This window comes from Eubalaena glacialis, chromosome 1, assembly GCF_028564815.1.
Source record: "Eubalaena glacialis isolate mEubGla1 chromosome 1, mEubGla1.1.hap2.+ XY, whole genome shotgun sequence".
NCBI classification, from domain to species: domain Eukaryota; kingdom Metazoa; phylum Chordata; class Mammalia; order Artiodactyla; family Balaenidae; genus Eubalaena; species Eubalaena glacialis.
Genome location: NC_083716.1, coordinates 9516221 through 9533090, shown reverse-complemented (window position 1 = coordinate 9533090; position 16870 = coordinate 9516221). Strand labels below are relative to the sequence as shown.

At 49.1% G+C, this 16870-nt stretch overlaps 1 pseudogene; it reads left to right on the top strand.

Annotated features, from left to right (window-relative positions):
- Positions 1-14940: 14940 nt before the first annotated feature.
- Positions 14941-15497, top strand: LOC133092760 (large ribosomal subunit protein uL22-like; annotated as a pseudogene).
- The last annotated feature ends 1373 nt before the right edge of the window (positions 15498-16870 follow it).

Genomic DNA, 16870 nt, shown 5'->3' with positions numbered 1-16870 from the left:
CCCCCTCCCGCCTGGTACTCCCTCCCAGTCACTGCTCCTCGAAGGTAAACGCTATCTGACTATCACATTCGTTACAATGGCCATTTAGTTTGAATATTTAATGAAGAGAATCGTGCAGCCTGCTCTCTTCCATGCCTGCATCCTTTGGTTCAACATCATGTTTAAGAGATTCATCCACGTCTTCATAGGGAGCAGTAGTTTGTTTTCAAATAAGCAGGATCGTTTCCCCTTTTATAACACGAAATGTTACTTCTATGTAATAACAAGCTTGTTGAAGAAAAATGAGAAAATTCAAAGAAGAGAATAAAATCCAGTGGGACTCCCATCATTCAGAAGTTTGGCAGGTGACCTTCCCGAATTACCTTTAGATGCACTTGGAGTTTTCTTCCCATTCAAAATGGGATTATGCAATGCGTTTTTCCTTAGAACCTGATTTTTTTTCTCTCTCCAGATGATTTTTTTAACAGAGAAGCACAGCCTTGAGAGAAGAAGGCGATGATGAATTTGCCTTGCCTCCAAACTAATGGTGCTAAGTCGGAAAAGTCACTTGTCATTTCCCCTCTGTGAACTGTGCTTCCTTGTCTATAAAAAGAGGATAAGGCAGCCCCTCGGCCTCCCTCGGGGCTATGATCCCTGCAGCCACGACTCGTGTAACAGCCCCTTGGTGAGCAGCCCCTGGGCAGATGTCGGGGTGCGGCTCGACTTACTGGCTCTGGAGAAAGAGCAGCCTCGTGGCATTTCACCAGGGTCCTAGGCGATAACGGGGAGGATAAGAACGGAAAACTGAAAAGCAAGTCCGTAGATGTCCAAGAGAGAAGAGGCTGTTTGGAAGCGCTGCTGAAACATGAATGACTGTCCACGTTCTATGGGAAACCACTGTCCTGGCTCAGCTGTTTGGAATATGCAATGGCAAGCTCCCAGAGTCTGCAAGACTGGGAAAAACTCGCAGAACAGCAATTCCAAAAATGCCTCCCTAAGGTGACCAGTCACATTGTGAGGGTCCAAAAGGCAGGGATGTAGGAGAAAGGCAACCCCAGAAAGGATGGGGTAAGGGCCTGACGGGCCGGGCTGCGTCCCCTGCCTCAAGGGCCAGAGAATGGAGGCACCCGAGGCAGAAGGACTTGGGGCGTCAGGGACAGGAGGTGATGTCATTTCTACCTCCTCACTGTAAGAGGGGGGAATCAGGCCCAGGGAGCTGGAGTGACAGTTCTGGTTTAAAGATGTTACACTTGACGCCCACCCTCTCACTGAATCCTCCCAACTGCCCGCCCTCCCCATGATGTAGGTGTATTTTCCACGTCAGTAAGAGTGGCAGCTGAGGGCTTCCCTGGTGGCGCAGTGGTTAAGAATCCGCCGGCCAATGCAGAGGACATGGGTTCGAGCCCGGGTCCAGGAAGATCCCACATGCCGCGGAGCAACTAAGCCCGTGAGCCACAACTACTGAGCCCATGTGCCACAACTAATGAAGCCCACGCACTTGGAGCCTGTGCTCCACAACAAGAGAAGCCACCGCAGTGAGAAGCCCGAGCACCACAACGAAGAGTAGTCCCCGCTCGCCACAACTAGAGAAAGCCCTCGCGCAGCAACGAAGACCCAACGCAGCCAAAGATGATTAATTAATTAATTAATTAAATTTTAAAAAAGAGTGGCAGCTGAGCTTCAGAGAGCAAGGCAGTTGTACATCCAGGTTCCTCAGAGTGGCAGAGCCGGGGCCACCACGGGCCTGGCCATAGGGCTCACCTGTTTCCATTTCCCTCCACAGGCCACTGAGAAGAGGGGAAAAGTTTATTTATTTATGTATTTATTTATTTATTTATTTATGGCTGCGTTGGGTCTTCGTTGCTGCACGCGGGCTTTCTCTAGTTGCGGTGAGCAGGGGCTACTCTTCATTGCGGTGCGCAGGCTTCTCATTGCGGTGGCTTCTCTTGTTGCAGAGCACGGACTCTAGGCACGTGGGCTCAGTAGTTGTGGCTCACGGGCTCTAGGCGCGCGAGCTCAGTAGTTGTGGCGCACGGACTTTGTTGCTCCACGGCATGTGGGATCTTCCCGGACCAGGGCTCGAACCCGTGTCCCCTGCATTGGCAGGCAGATTCTTAACCACTGCGCCACCAGGGAAGCCCAGCAGGCAGATTCTTAACCACTGCACCACCAGGGAAGTCCCGAGGGGAAAAGTTTTAAGGTGCTTAATTCAAGTATTTATTGAACACCTACTACATGCCTGACAGAACTGTGTGCGGAGTATCTGGGCATGCTGGGCCATGCTGGGCAGGGTGCCGTCACATGGGAAATCACATTTGATTCTGCTGGGGGCGTTGGGACAGGTTGAGGGTGGCCTCACTGAGGAGGTGGCACGTAAATGGGCCGTGGAGGATGAGCATTGTCCTTGCAGGTGGAGGGTTGCTGGGAAACGGTACAGGTGAAGCTGAAACAGCTGAGAACAGGCTCATGTCCTGGTCCAGGACTCTTGGACTGAATCTTCACCAGAATCTCCTGGTTGCTGGTGCAAATGGACCCCTGGTCCCCCAGCTGTGAAGGCTGACTTTGCAGCCTAGGAGACACCCAGGAACCTGCACTTTAACTCCCAGGCTTTGGGGAGGTCCTGATGCGGGAGGTCTGGGATCACACCCAGAAACAACTCAGATCGATCTGAAAATGTTGATTCCATAGCAGGGGTCCCCACCGTACCCCACATACCCGACTGTCTTTCTTCTCCAGTGAAAAAAAAAAATCCAATAACAACAACAAAGCTGTGAATCTATTTCACCACACTGGCTGATTTTATTTTTAAAACCAAATTTCCTGTATTATGAAATATAGAACTTTAAGGAGGCACCCTCCTGTGGGTGGACCATTTACTATAATGCAGAGTCCACCCCTTTCCACTAGGGGGCGAGGTCTGCCTCAAAAGTGGGAACCAGAATTTCAGTGGCAGAAATTTGCAACTTAAAAGCTCATCTTGCAGAGTCTTCCTTGCTTAGTGGTTCAAAGTGAACTTTTTTTACATCCCACATGAGACTGTGGTCATTCAAACATCCACAGTGATCACATCACAAAATCTCTGAACCTGGGAAGTAGAAGTCTTGAGACAAAAATTCTTAAGATGATCTTACAAGCCCTCCTTACAAGTGAGAACTTCTTAGACTAGAATTTAAAAAGTCCACAGTCACCAGGCCAAAAGCAGTGACCATGAGCGTCGGTCAGCCTAACATATTATGTGCGATGTCCACGACCTTCTCTGTGTTTGCTTCTCCTATCACCCACCATCTGGCTCACCTCCCCAGACCCTCCCCTCCAACAAAGATGGCCCAGCAACTCTTTTAGGCCATGAAGTAGCAAGACAAGGGTTTGAGTCCTAGCTCTGCCCCTTACTAGCTGTGTTGCTTTAGGCAAGTCACCTAACCTCTCTGAACCTCAGAGTCTAATCTGAAGTGGGCCATAAGACCTGTGGTGTTAAATAAGTTGATGTGTCATTGGTAAAGCACCCGACACATAGTAGGAGGTTGATAAAATTTATCTCTGTTCCTCCTCATTATTTGGAGTCATTCAGTATTTATTAGGTCAAGATGGATGCTCTGTGATCTTGGGCAAGTCCTTTTTCTCTTCTGGGCCTTCTTCCCCTTATGCAAAATGAAAGGTCGAGCTAGGCACTCTTGGTAGACCTTCCCAGCTGCAATCATTCATTGAGTCCTCCGATTCCAGGAGAGCAGAAGAACAGAAGTGAATGGCTTGTGCCTATGACCAGGAAAAGTAGGACCTGGGGAAGAAATGAACTGTCTTATTTTCCTATGAGCTCATCAGGAAGAGCAAGAGGTGCTTTTTTCCTCACTCTTTAGAGGGTTTGGTATCCTGGAGACTAGAGTACCAGATGAGAGAGGACATTTTTGCTCTTGTAAGCCTAAGATGAGAAGGGGATGTGCTGGGGCCTGCCAAGCTGCTGGGGAGGACGGGCTCCCCAGGAACTGGGTGGGGGAAGTCCCAGCCCCATTTGCACACAGGAGGATGGCGTAGGATGTGTTGGCGGCTGGCCCACAGGATCTGAGGCCTTGAGAGCTGAGAAGCAGTGAGGACAGAGTATCCTGGGGGAGACAGAGAGGAGAGAACCCTCTGTAGGGAAACCTCTAGGGCAGTGCTATCCAGTAGAACTTTCTGCAGTGATGGAAATGTCCTATATCCACCCTGCCCAATATGGTGGCCACTAGCCCCATGTAGCCACTGAACACTGAAATGTGGCTAGTGTGACTAGGAAATTGAGTTTTTAAGTTTATTTCATCTTAATGTATTTAAATCACCATAAGTGCAAGTAGAAGGAACAGGGTAGCAAAGGTACCAACCACGGAACAGGACTGGGACCTTCCAATTTCTAGAGACCCTCCAGAGTACTGAGTCTTTTAGTCTCTCCCCAAGGCCCGGAGAAGGAAGCATCAGTGGCCATGCCTGAGGCTCAGCCTGCAGTCAACACAAACATTTTCCTGGACTGCTGGGCGAAGGCTACCTCCTCAGGGGCAGGGAGAAGCATGTTGGTGGAAAGGAAGGTTCTAATGCCAGGGAAGCAGAACTCAGCTCTGTATCAGGAGTACCAGTGTTACCCCACTCCTACCTGCAGTGACGGTTATTTAAATTTCAATTTATTAAAGTGAAATAAAATCAACAACTTAATTTCTCAGTGGCATTGGCCACATTTCAAGTGTTCGGTGGCCACAGTTGGCAGGTGGCTACCATGTTGGATAGGGTGGCAAAGGACGCAAGGCTCCCATGGCTGCACTTGGTGACTCTGAATGAGTTATGTGCCCTTTGCGCTTTCAGCCCCTGACTCATTCATTCTACAGATTTCTCATGGGCGGCTGGCTGCTGTGGGCCAGGCGTGGGTTAGGGCTTCAAAGGTGAACAGCACAGACAGCCTCTGCCCTCACGGAGCCCACAGCGTGGGGAGAGACAGGTGTTGATGGAATCATTGCACTAAGCAATGCTTGAACGCCCTGAAGCGAGGAAGCCCAGTTCTTTGAAAGCTTAAAGCAAAGAAGCTGACCTAGACCCCAGGAGGGCGTGCGAGGCCCAGGGAGGGTTCTCTCCACGGAAGTAGCCCTTAAGCTGAGATCTGAAGTATGAGTGAGATTTTTTTTTTCGCTGTGCCACGTGGCTTGTGGGATCTTAGTTCCTCGACCAGGGATTGTACCCATGCCCCCTGCAATGGAAGTGCAGAGTCCTAACCACTGGACCACCAGGGAACTCCCATGAGTGGAATTAAAATGGGTTTGGGTAGAGAAATCGGAATCCTCATATGCTGTGAAATGATACAGCCACTTTGGAAAACAGTCTGGCAGTTCCTCAAATGATTAAACATAGAGTTGCCATATTATCCAGCAATTCCACCAAGTATGTACCCAAGACACATAAAAACATATGTCCATACAGAAACTTGGGCGCAAATGTTCACTATTCATAGTAGCCAAAAGGTGAAAAGAACCCAAATGTCTATCAGCTGACAAATGGATTAAAAAAAGTGGTAGATCCATATGATGGAATATTATTCAGCTGTAAAAGGGAATGAAGTACCAATACATGCCATAAGGTGGATGAACCTTGAAAACATGATGTTAAGTGAAAGAAGCCAGTCACAAAAAAATCCACATATTATATGATCCCTTTCATATGAAATGTCCAGAACAGGAAAATATGCAGAGACAGAAAGTAGATTAGAGGTTGCTTAGGGCTGGAGGGAGGAAGAGGCTGGGGAGAGAGGGAGGGTGACAGCTAAAGGGTACAGGGTTTCTGTCTGAGATGATGAAAATGTTCTAAATTGACTGATGGTGATGGTTGCAAAACTGTAAAAATACTAAAAAACTATTGAACTGGACACTTAAATGGGTGAATTGTATGATACATGAATTATATCTCAGCAAAGCTGTTTTTTTTAATTTATTTACTTTATTTATTTTTGGCTGTGTTGGGTCTCCATTGCTGCATGTGGGCTTTCTCTAGTTGCGGCGAGTGGGGGCTACTCTTCCTTGCGGTACGTGGGCTTCTCATCGCAGTGGCTTCTCTTGTTGTGGAGCATGGGCTCTAGGCGTGCGGGCTTCAGTAGTTGCAACACTCGGGCTCAGTAGTTGTGGCGCACGGGCTTAGTTGCTCCGTGGCATGTGGGATCTTCCCGGACCAGGGCTCGAACCCATGTCCTCTGCATTAGCAGGCGGATTCATAACCACTGTGCCACCAGGGAAGTCCCAAAGCTGTTTTTGAAAAAAGGAGAAGTTGGGGGTTCAGGAGGAGATTCGGTCCAGACTAGGACATGAGCTGGGGAGCCAACTCCTTTAGAAGACGAGGAAGAAGGCCAAGTGGCCAGAGGCAGGGGAGCAGACAGAAACAGCTGGAGCCATGGTGGGTGTGACATCGAGGGGACTTGTGAACCAAATCTGTGTTTTGAAAAAGTCATTCTGAATGATACATGGCAAAGGAGTGGGGGGCTGGCAGAGTGGGAACGAGGCTTAACGTTTAAGAGGCTTTTGTGGTGATCTGGGAGAGGTGAGGGGGCTTGGGCAGGAGTGACAGCCATGGAGATGGTGGCCAAACAGACGGACGGGGAGAGACGGAGCTCAGCTCCTGCTCTGCCCAAAGGGAATGACCATCCCTCAACTGCCCTGCGTGAATGTTGGCTGTGCTGCCAGGTCCCCAGGTGACCTCCCAGGGGTATGACTGTGGCCACTCAGGAGACAGAAACTTCCTCTTCTATCACAGAGTGTGTGCGTTCTTCCAGAAGTGGTTGCCCCAGCTTTTTAAAAAATAAATATTCCCAAAGGACGCTGGCTGGTGGCAGTATAAATTGGTACTGCCTTTCTGAGGACAATTTGGAACACTTTAGAAAAGGGCTTAGGATGTAAGCTACTGTGGTATATCATTATAATAATGGCCCCAGTGAATCCCACCTCCCTGTGTCTGTGCCCCTTGGCCTCGCTGCTCCACTCATCAAGAGATGGAGACCATTTCTCCACCCTCTTGAATCTGGGCTGGCCCTGGGCCTTGCTTTGGCCAATAGAATGTGGCAGAAGTGACATCATGAACCCCTTATGGTTCAGGAGTCTGGACCATAAGGGGCTTGCACCACCACCCTTGTCCTCTGGGAGCCCCGGAACCACACCATGTTGCAGCCCAGGCTAGCCTGCTGGAGGCTGAGAGGCCACATGGAGAACTGAGGTTTCAGCCAACTGCCAGCACCGATTGCCAGACCTGTGAATGAGGCCACCTGAAACCTTCCAGCCTAGTGCCCCCTCCAGAGGAATACAGCCATGTGAATGACCCCAGAAGGGGATTCCACTGAAAAGAACTTCTCCAGCCAACCCTCAGAATCATGAGAAATAATTAATTTTTTAATCAATTTTAAAAAATTGAAGTATAGTTGATTTACCGTGTTGTGTTAATTTCTGCTATACAGCAAAGTGATTCAGATATATACATTCTTTTTTTTAACTATTCCATTACGGTTTATCATAGGATATTGAATATAGTTCTCTGTGCTATACAGTAGGACCTTGTTGTTTATCCATTCCATATATAATAGCTTACATCTGCTCATCCCAACCTCCCACTCTATCCCTTGAGAAATAATTGTTTTTTTAAGCCACTAAGTTTTGGGGTAGCTTATTACCCAGCAATAATACAGAAAAACACGCCCTTTTGATTGAACAAATACACTTTAGCCATTTATACTGGTGAAAGCAAAATCCAGAAAAGAGCCAATGATTTAGTTACGAAGGTGTTCCTTGCAGCATTGTTTACAGTGCAAAACATCAGCATGATCTTAGCTGTCCAACAGTGGGAATTAGAATACTGTACACTATGCAATCATTGAGAAGTTATTGTTGAAGCATTCTAGTGGCAAGATTTCCAGAATATACCAATAATTGGAAAAACAAAAATTCTAAAAGCATGTGTGATCCCCTTAAAATATGCATATTTTAAAATGAAATTGGTGGGTCCAAGGGCATGTGCAACTTCAGTTCGATCACATAAAATCGCTCTCTAAAGTGGATGCTACAGTTTTTCTTCCTGCCAGCAGTGATGAGCTTTCCTGCTTCTCTGTGTCCCAGTCACTTCCTGCCAGGCACGTTTGAGAGGCAAGTCAATCCATTCTCGGAGCTGATGTGACTTAAAGCAAAGATAGCTTCAACATTTATTTCACTGAACAAGATTTCCTGGTTTCTTGGCCACCCGGAGACATCGTCCCCTGACCCATTTCTCACCTGAACAAAGGGGCCTGATAGGCTCCTGAACTCCCTTAAGGAGAGGGACCCATCAGGCCCAGCATCACACAAAACCGGCAGGAAGCCAGGCTCCATGGGCGTGGGATGGGATGGGATGGCAGCTGGCGGCAGGGGAGCTGTCATGTGTCCACCCAGAACACCAGAAAGGGCTCAGCGAGTCTCGAACACAGTGATTAACTTCTCTTTATCTCTGCATCACTGAACAGCATGGCCAACTGCTTGGCTTCCCCAGCAAGCTCTGCATGAGTCACCCAGTGTCTTACTGTGGCCTGAGCATGTTTCCTGGCAGGCAGGTGGAACTGTTCCTTTATGCGCCCTTGAGATACCCAAGGAGTGAATAATACTTGCTATCCCCCCTCTAACACCAACTAAATATTGAATCTATAATGCCTTACTTAAAACAAAATAATATTGCCCCCGAGTCTTTTTTTCTCTGCCGGTTCAGTACCCAAGAGATGAGTCACCATTTTTCCCCCTTCTCCTGGCCGTTGAATCAAGGCTGAAGGTCCCTGGGGTCTGGGACATCTCCTTAAGTAACAGGAAGCTTATTAACTCATGGGTTAATTGAGAAAATCATTTACCAAACCGCATGTGAGCGTGCGTGCGAGAAACCTTCGAACTGCCATAAAGACCAGAGACCCAGCTGTGGCTTGCTGAGCTCTTTCTTCAAATGTGGGTCACTCCCTGAACTAGGACAGGCTGCAGGTGTTCCCTTTGTGCTCAGACAGACACTCAACTCTTAACCCCTGAAAAAAGAAGGCGGGACAAAGGCCTGCCCAGGCACATTGAACAGCAGAAATCTCAGAGGGAAAAGCCGAAGACCTCTTTCACGTTGAAGTGCCTTGTTTTCCTCTTACATGACGATATAATCTGTTAAATTCAGTTAGAATCACAAAGACCTGGATTCCACCTCCCCTTTCCTACAACTTTCTAGCTGTGTGACTTTCAGCAACTCACCTAACCTTTCTGAGCCTCAGTTTTTCATCCTCCCAGAGCCACTGTGAAGAAGAGATGATATGATGAATGGGGGTATGTGGTAGGCAGAATAATGGCTCAAAGATATCCATGTCCTAATCCCCAGAACCTCTGAATGTTACCTTACACGGCGAAAGGAACTTCGCAGGTGTGATTAAATGAAGGATTTTGAGCTGGTGAGGTTATCCTGGATTATCCAGGTGGGTCTGAAGTAGGCATCAGGGTCTTTATAAGAGGGAGGCAGCAGGTCGGAGAGGTGGAAGGTGAGGAGACTGTGGAAGCAACATTGGAGTGATGCGGCCACAAGCCAGGGAATGCCAGCAGCCTCTAGAAGGTAGAGGAGGTGAGGGACAGATTCTTCCCTAGAGCCCTCGGGAAGAACCAGCCCTGCTGACACCTTGACTTTACCCCAGTGACACTGGCCGTCATAACTGTAAGAGGATAAATGTGTGTTGTTTTATGTCACTGAGATTGTGGTAATTCATTACAGCAGCCACAGGAAATGAATACAGGATGATGTGTAAATATAAAGTCCTCCACAAATGGAAGGATTTGCTCTTATGTCGCCAGAGCAGGTGAGGCCAAAGTCAGTGGGTGTGGCTGATAAGCCAGCAGGGTGGCAGCCTGCAGGTGTCTATTTGCATGAGCTTATTTGGGGGAGGGAACGTGCCTCCGAGGAGGGCTGTGAGCGTCTGTGTGGCTGGAGCACGTCTGCTGCCTGACCCGGCCTGGTCACCAGATTTGAGCCTCAGGCCAGTGGGGAGAGGCTCTGGAGAGAGCCTCATGTGGACCCGCTGTGCTGCTCTGAGGCCCAGCAACAAGGCAGGACATAGAGGAAGTAGGGAGCATTGGCCCCATTTCTAGACGCACCACGGCCTGGCTGCAGTGCAGGAGACACTGCCTGGCATGTCCTGTACCCTGAAGCCTGCAGCTCAAGACCGCTGGCTGATCTCAACCTCGACCTGGGTGACCAGGTGGCAGTGGAGAAACGTCCCCGTTGGGGCCTTGCGGGCAGCAGGCGTCACTAAGAGGTTTGAGCCAGAAGACACAAAGTTCCCCTGAAACTTCCTCAAAGAAATAATGAAGTCAGCCCTGCGGGGGTGGTGAACACCAGCTCTTGGCATTTGGACAGCGTGTGATGGTGCCGCTGATGAGGCCTTGGGACCCTCAGGCTACTGTCTGGCCTTCCTGTCACCCATCAAAGTTTTTCTCCGGGACACCTGTTCCCTGGAAGATCCACTGGCCTGGTTCACGGCCACTCCTCCACTCCCTGCACAGGTGTGACCACACCTAACATTTCATAACATAGCTTATTCCCTGGAACTCATGTATGAGTCTCTGGGAATTCCTCCTCCTCTTGGCCACACGCATTCTGAGTCCACTTGGAGAACCATCAACCACGGTGGCAGAGCGGGATGCTGGATGTCATAAGGCTTCTCATGCTCCAGGTGTCTCGGACAGTTTTGTTAATCCAGCAGCACTGCAGCTGATGGCAAGGGCGCCCTGCCAGCCAGGGGCTGGACTAAGGATTGGGGTCCCCTCTGCTTAATTATTCAGTCAACAAACCCCAAGTGGGTGGCCTCGGGCCTCTTCCTTGTGAGCGTACACTCACCTCACCTACGTTCCTTGGGTCAAGGCGCCTGCTCAGACAGCCTCTTCTCCCTCCCTATCTGCAATTCCTACTTCTCCTCCTGCCCCACCACAGCCCACAATCCACATGGCAGGTCCAACAACCCAACTAGGCTATAGATTGGATCAGATTGTCATTCCGTTGCTTTAAAACCCTCTACTGCCTTTCAAATAGGACTTGGAAATACATTTCCCAAATAAAAATACAGGATGCCAGTTAAATTTGAATTCCAGATAACACATGAATAATTGTTTAGTGTAAAACTTATCTGAAATTCAAATTTAACTGGGTGTCCTATATTTTATCTGGTAACCCTTACCGAATACGATGAATGCGATCTCAACTCCTTGCCTTGGCCGCCGCAATCCTGGGGGGCCCGCTTCACCATCCTGGTGGACTCAACGTTATGCCCTCACCTGCTCCCCACACCTCCCACCACCCCATGCTTCTTCCTGCTGCTTGAACATTGAATCCCTGCTCTGAGCCCTTGCACTTTCTGTTCTCTGCCTAGAACATTCTTCCCCGGGTCCTCACACAGCTGGCCTCTACTTCTCAGGTCTCAGCTCCGGGTCACCCCCAGGGAGGCTTCCCTGAATCCCTCCAGGCTCTCTCTGCCCCATCACTCTCTCATATTTTCTTCTCGTTGCACATCTAAATCCACTGCTCAGTGGGCTGGAAAATCTCAGAAACCAGCCAAGTGGAAAAGGCACAGGAAGCCCGGGAAGTGATTTTCCATCAGGATGGCCTGAGCCAGGGTCAGTGGAAAGCTCTGCAAGAGTCGACCTGGTACTCCTGCCACACTAGTTTCCTCTTCCCTGAGGGGCTAGAGAGACCGGGGCGGGAGAGGGAAGTGTGTCTCCTTCAGGCTCTTTCTCTCCCCACCTCCTCCGCGGCCTTGTTTTGTAGCATTGTCACGGATGGCATCTTTCTGTCCTCACTACCACTCTGCCTGCTCTCTCTTCTCAAGCTTGGCTGGCTCCTCTAGTCAAATGTTAAGGAGACTCTGGAAAGTTCCTCCTGGTCACTCGGTGTTTAGGAAGATCTCACAAAAGGGTCTTAGCATCACTCTGAGTTTTCCTCTGAACACCATTCTCAGAACAGGGCATCCTGAGTGATTCTAGAATTTCAAAATTTGTGGTGCCACGAGAGGCCAGGGGGAGGGGAGCGAGCCTGAGAACCCCTTTTTTATACAAGGTCATCTCCTTCTGGAAGTTGGGAGCCAGTTGTCAAAATGCCAAACGTTCTTGATCTGAGCCTCTCGGAGACCTTCAGAGGCAACGCTTGCCTGCAGTGGGACCCCATTCTATTTTTTCCCTCAGTCCATGTGGGACTGACACTTCTAGAATATACAATGAAAAATGGGTGCCTAGAAAAACAAAGACTCATAAGATACAACCTCAGTGCCATGCATTTACATGTCCGACAACATTAACATGCCATACATGTTTCTAAATGCGCTCGGTTTCTGCACATACCCCACTGTGGGTGGGTAATAAATGTCTGCACACTTGGAGTGCAGGGTACAGATGACTGAACAGCTCGTTTATTTAAGGTACGAATCCTGAAAGTGCTTTTTATTCTTTGGCATATGAATCTATAGCCAAAGACTTTCTCAGTAGACAAAGGGAAAAGAAAGGCAGTGCAGATGGTTTACTGTTCGCTCTGGGCTTGCTCAAGGGCCAAGGGAATGTTCTCCAACAAACGGAGGGTCACCAGGGCTGCCATCTCCCTGGCAGGAGACAGAGGTGGCTTTGTTGGGTTTGATTGTCTAGGACTGCCAAGAAAGGGAGAAAGCCGCCACTCATGCTTAGAGGGGAAACTGGAGGTGGGTTCGGTTCAGAGACTGTGAGTGTGGGCCTGTCCTCTGCCCAGGTCCTGGCAGGGAAGCTGGCTCACCTAAGAAGAGTCTTCATAACCACGTTTGCTCTGAGGCTCAGGATGAAGACTGGCCCCAAAGTCGTGACTGCTCTTATAAGAAAACCCAGTGGGCATAAACCTTAATTTCCAAAATGTCTGTTGATAGTTAGGATGACTTGAGCGTTTACCATGTGGAAGGCACAGTGCTAAGGGCTTATCCCCATTACCCAATTAGGTTATTTCCATTGTCATCATGTCACTTTACAGATCAGAGATCCAGCCTCAAGGAGCCAGAGTGCCCTGCCCAGGAGGAGCTGGGATTTGAACGCCGACTGCCCGGCTTCCAAGCACCCTTACCCACTGCATCATGCTATCTTCTAGATCAGGGGAAAAGATCCCCTGGCTTAGGGCTCCACAGAGTCAAAGATAACCTCTGTGTCTTGAAACTTAGAGCAAGAATCGGGTCACACAAGTAACCTCTCTTCGAGCAGCCGTTCTCTAACTTGAGAGTGCACGTATCAGGGTCACATGGAGGGCTGTTAACACAGACTGTTAACAAAAGTAATGCTGTGAGCATGCTCTGTGGGACGTTCACGCTCTCCCATCTCCAGAACCATCCTTCCCACCAAGGCTTATGTGCTTCAGCAAGGTTTGCTCCAGAGGCAGGGTGGCTTTAGCTGGCTGCGATGAGGTCCAACCCATCAAAAGTCATCTGGTGCCCCCTTGACCTGGAATTGGCCTGATGGCATGGAGGAGAGCCACGCTTCTGGAACTCATCCCCCTGCCCCAGCAGAGGCTTCACGGACTGGCCTTTCCTGGACCTTACCCTGATGTACGACAGAGGCCAGTGTCCCGTGTGCATACAGTGTTGTTGAAATCCTCCAGGTTAATAGCTTCAAAAGTCATCATCATTCTGCCCTCCAGGCCATCATTTTTGCCCCTTTGTTTTAAAATTAGTAATTATGTTTGTCCCCCCCAGCTTTTAAGAGTCATCAGTGTTCTGGGAAAGCAACCACATTTATTGTGTGTTTTTCCTGTAACCCAACATACCACCTCGGATCCTTGGTGGGAAGTGATGTACTTAGTGGTTGGAGAAGCTTGGGACTGGAGGATTCTCCTGCAGGATCTCCGAGCTGGGTGCACCTGGCCTCACTGGGCGCCTGTGGAATTGAGCTCCAAGCACACACACCAGGATATGCTGGACACCCGTTTAGCCCACAGGCAGGGCCCATAGCCCATCTTCCAGCTGCACCTCCTATTCTATGCAACAGGGAACATTGCCTGGTTCTCCTGCCCTCAGTAGCAACCCAACCGCCACTGGAAGATGTGGGGAGGGAGTAGCCAAACCATAAGAGATAAAGGCTTGATAAAGGGATAAAGGATGGAGAGATACACCATGAGACCTAGTGACAACAAAATAAAAATAATGCCATGTTTGTATTAGAATAATAACAATAACTAAGATTCATTGAGTTTACTATGTGACAGACCCCTTGATAAGTGCCTCACATACATCATTTCATTTAATCTTTAAACAACCCTGCAAAGTTCCAGATAATATCTTTATCTTCACTTGACAAATAAGGGAAGGAGAGAGGCACAGAGCAATCTCTAAGTCACAGAGCCAAGAAGCAGCAGAGCCAGGACACGAGCCTGGGACTGTCAGACTCCAGAGCTCTCAGCCACTGCCCTGCTGGAGAAAAAGACCCACCTCTTGTTATCCAGCTGAAAACCGTGTTTGAGGCTGGCTTTGAACAAGGCAAGAGATGCTCTAAGAACAGCTTGGAGCCGTGGAAGGTCAATGGCTTACTCATGATTGATGAAATTAATAAAAAACTATAGCCCACGAACAATGTTTAAATTCATTTTGGCTGAAATTTACTCCATCATTATGAGGGGAAAGAACCATTATCTTCCCGATAGTCCTGCGTTGGCTGATGCATTTAAAAAGCAATTTTGGTAAATTAAAGGATATTTTTGCCCTCTCTTCCTGAATGAAAAGCCAATAGAGCACAGAAAAGAGCACGTCTGTCCTAAGAAAAATGAAAAGTGATACCCTTGAGGGAGAATTATGCCTGGATGGAGTTAGTAATGACCATGTGATGAAACCTCTGAAAAGAGCCTGTGGCCTAATTATCTGTCCCCAGGCCCATCCAACTGCCTAGAATCCCACCTTTAGAAATCTGGCTTTTTCTGGTAAGTGGCCTGAGGTGACCTCTAAAAATGGTTCGCTATTCACTTGACCCAGAAAACCCCACAAAATCATGCAAGTCAAGAGGTTCAAATCTTCGTGTTCACTTTAAGAACACTCATGAAACTGCCCAGGCCATTAAGGGTATGCATATCTGAAAAGCCACCAAGTATCTGAAGGATGTCACTTTAAAGAAGCAATGTGTGCCATTCTGTTGTTACAATGGTGGAGTTGGTATGTGTGCCCAGGCCAGACAGTGGGGCTGGACGCAGGGTCGGTGGCCCAAAAAGAGTGCTGAATTTTTTACTGCACATGCTCAAAAATGCAGAGAGTAATGCTGAACTTCAGGGCTTAGATGTAGATACTCTGGTCATTGAGCACATCCAGGTGAACAAAGCCCCCAAGATGTGGCGCGGGACTTAACAGAGCTCGTGGTCGGATCAACCCATACATGAGCTCTCCCTGCCACATTGAGATGCTCCTTACTGAAAAAGAACAGATTGTTCCTAAACCAGAAGTGGAGGTTACCCAGAAGAAAAAAATATCCCAGAAGAAACTGAAGAAACAAAAACTTATGGCCTGGGAATAAATGCTGCAAAAAATAAATGCAAATAAAAGTAAAAAAAAAAAAAAAAAAAAGAAATCTGTACTTCTGGGTTAAGACACTGTTGTTTCTAGAAGTCTTCTGTTTTCACCTCCTGACAAAAGGGACTATGTCTTGTTGGGCTGCGTATCTTTGGGCCACCCACCTCTTTCCCTAACTTGCTGTGGAACCTTTGGTGGCTACCGCGGACCGTGTTACACGTGCCGGGCGTGGGGGGAGGATAGGGGAGGGCGAAGAGGCCGTGCTCTCCACTGAAGTGCTCATGCCCAGCAGCACAGAGAAGACAGGACTTAAACAACTGCAAGTCAGGGAGGAGGAAAGAGGGACTTGAACAAAGTGACCTGAGACTTCAGAGACAGATTGCTCTCAGCTAGTTGGGGAAGTGACCCAGGCAACAGATGCAGTACAATTTTAGAGGGACAGCAGCAAAAAGCAACCTCTTTGGGGTGGCCAGAGGGTGTCATCCTCCCCCTTTGTAACTGAGTCCCCTGTAGCCCGTAGAGAAGGGTGGAGGTATCGAGAGATTGGAATTTTTTTCATTCTCTGCTGTTTCTCTCGCACCCTGGGCAAGCCTTTTCTCCTATCTGGGCCTCTTTATCTATAAATGGGTTGACGGAGAGGAAAGCACTGCCCAGCTGCCTCCCAGTGAGGTTATAAGAAGGAGGCGCGCGCTGTGAATGGCTCTCAGTCAGGGTGCCTTCGCAGATGGGTCTTTGCTCCTCGCCCCAAGGGCGATGCTGTGACTGATGGAGCCGTCTCCTGACCCACAAGCTCACCATCAGCAGGATGGGGCCACGCCCCAGCTCTCTGCAGATCCCCCCTTCCTGGGCGTCTAACCCACCTCCCTAGCTGGCTCAGGCCATTGCATCTTCTCTAGTGGAACAAGTGACGCCCCCCTTCCTCAGCAGGAGGTCGGTGACCACCAAGGACACCACCCCAGCCCAAGTGGGCAAGCACCTGGCCTGAGCTTGGCCACTGGCCGCTCAGAGGGGGCGCTGTCTCCAGTCTGTGCAGTCCCAGAGCGTTTGTCCTTGTTGCCAAGATGGGCCGAGATGGGATTTCCAAGGAGCCAAATGCTGCTTCTCTTCAGGCACCAGGTTACCCTGGTTACCTGGCAGGGGCATCTGCCTGCCACTAAGAGAGAGCCTGCAAGGTAACTGGTGCCTTACTCACAGCACAAAGGCCGAGGGGAGGGTGGGCCTCTGGGCTGAAGGAGAACAGTCATTTACTGCCACGTCCCTCTTGTCACTCATTTAGTGATGTGCTCACTCCATTCGTTATTCATTCATTCAGGCATTCGTTTGCTCCTTGATTTTTTCAGCTATCCATTTGGTCATCCACTCGTGGATTTATTTGTT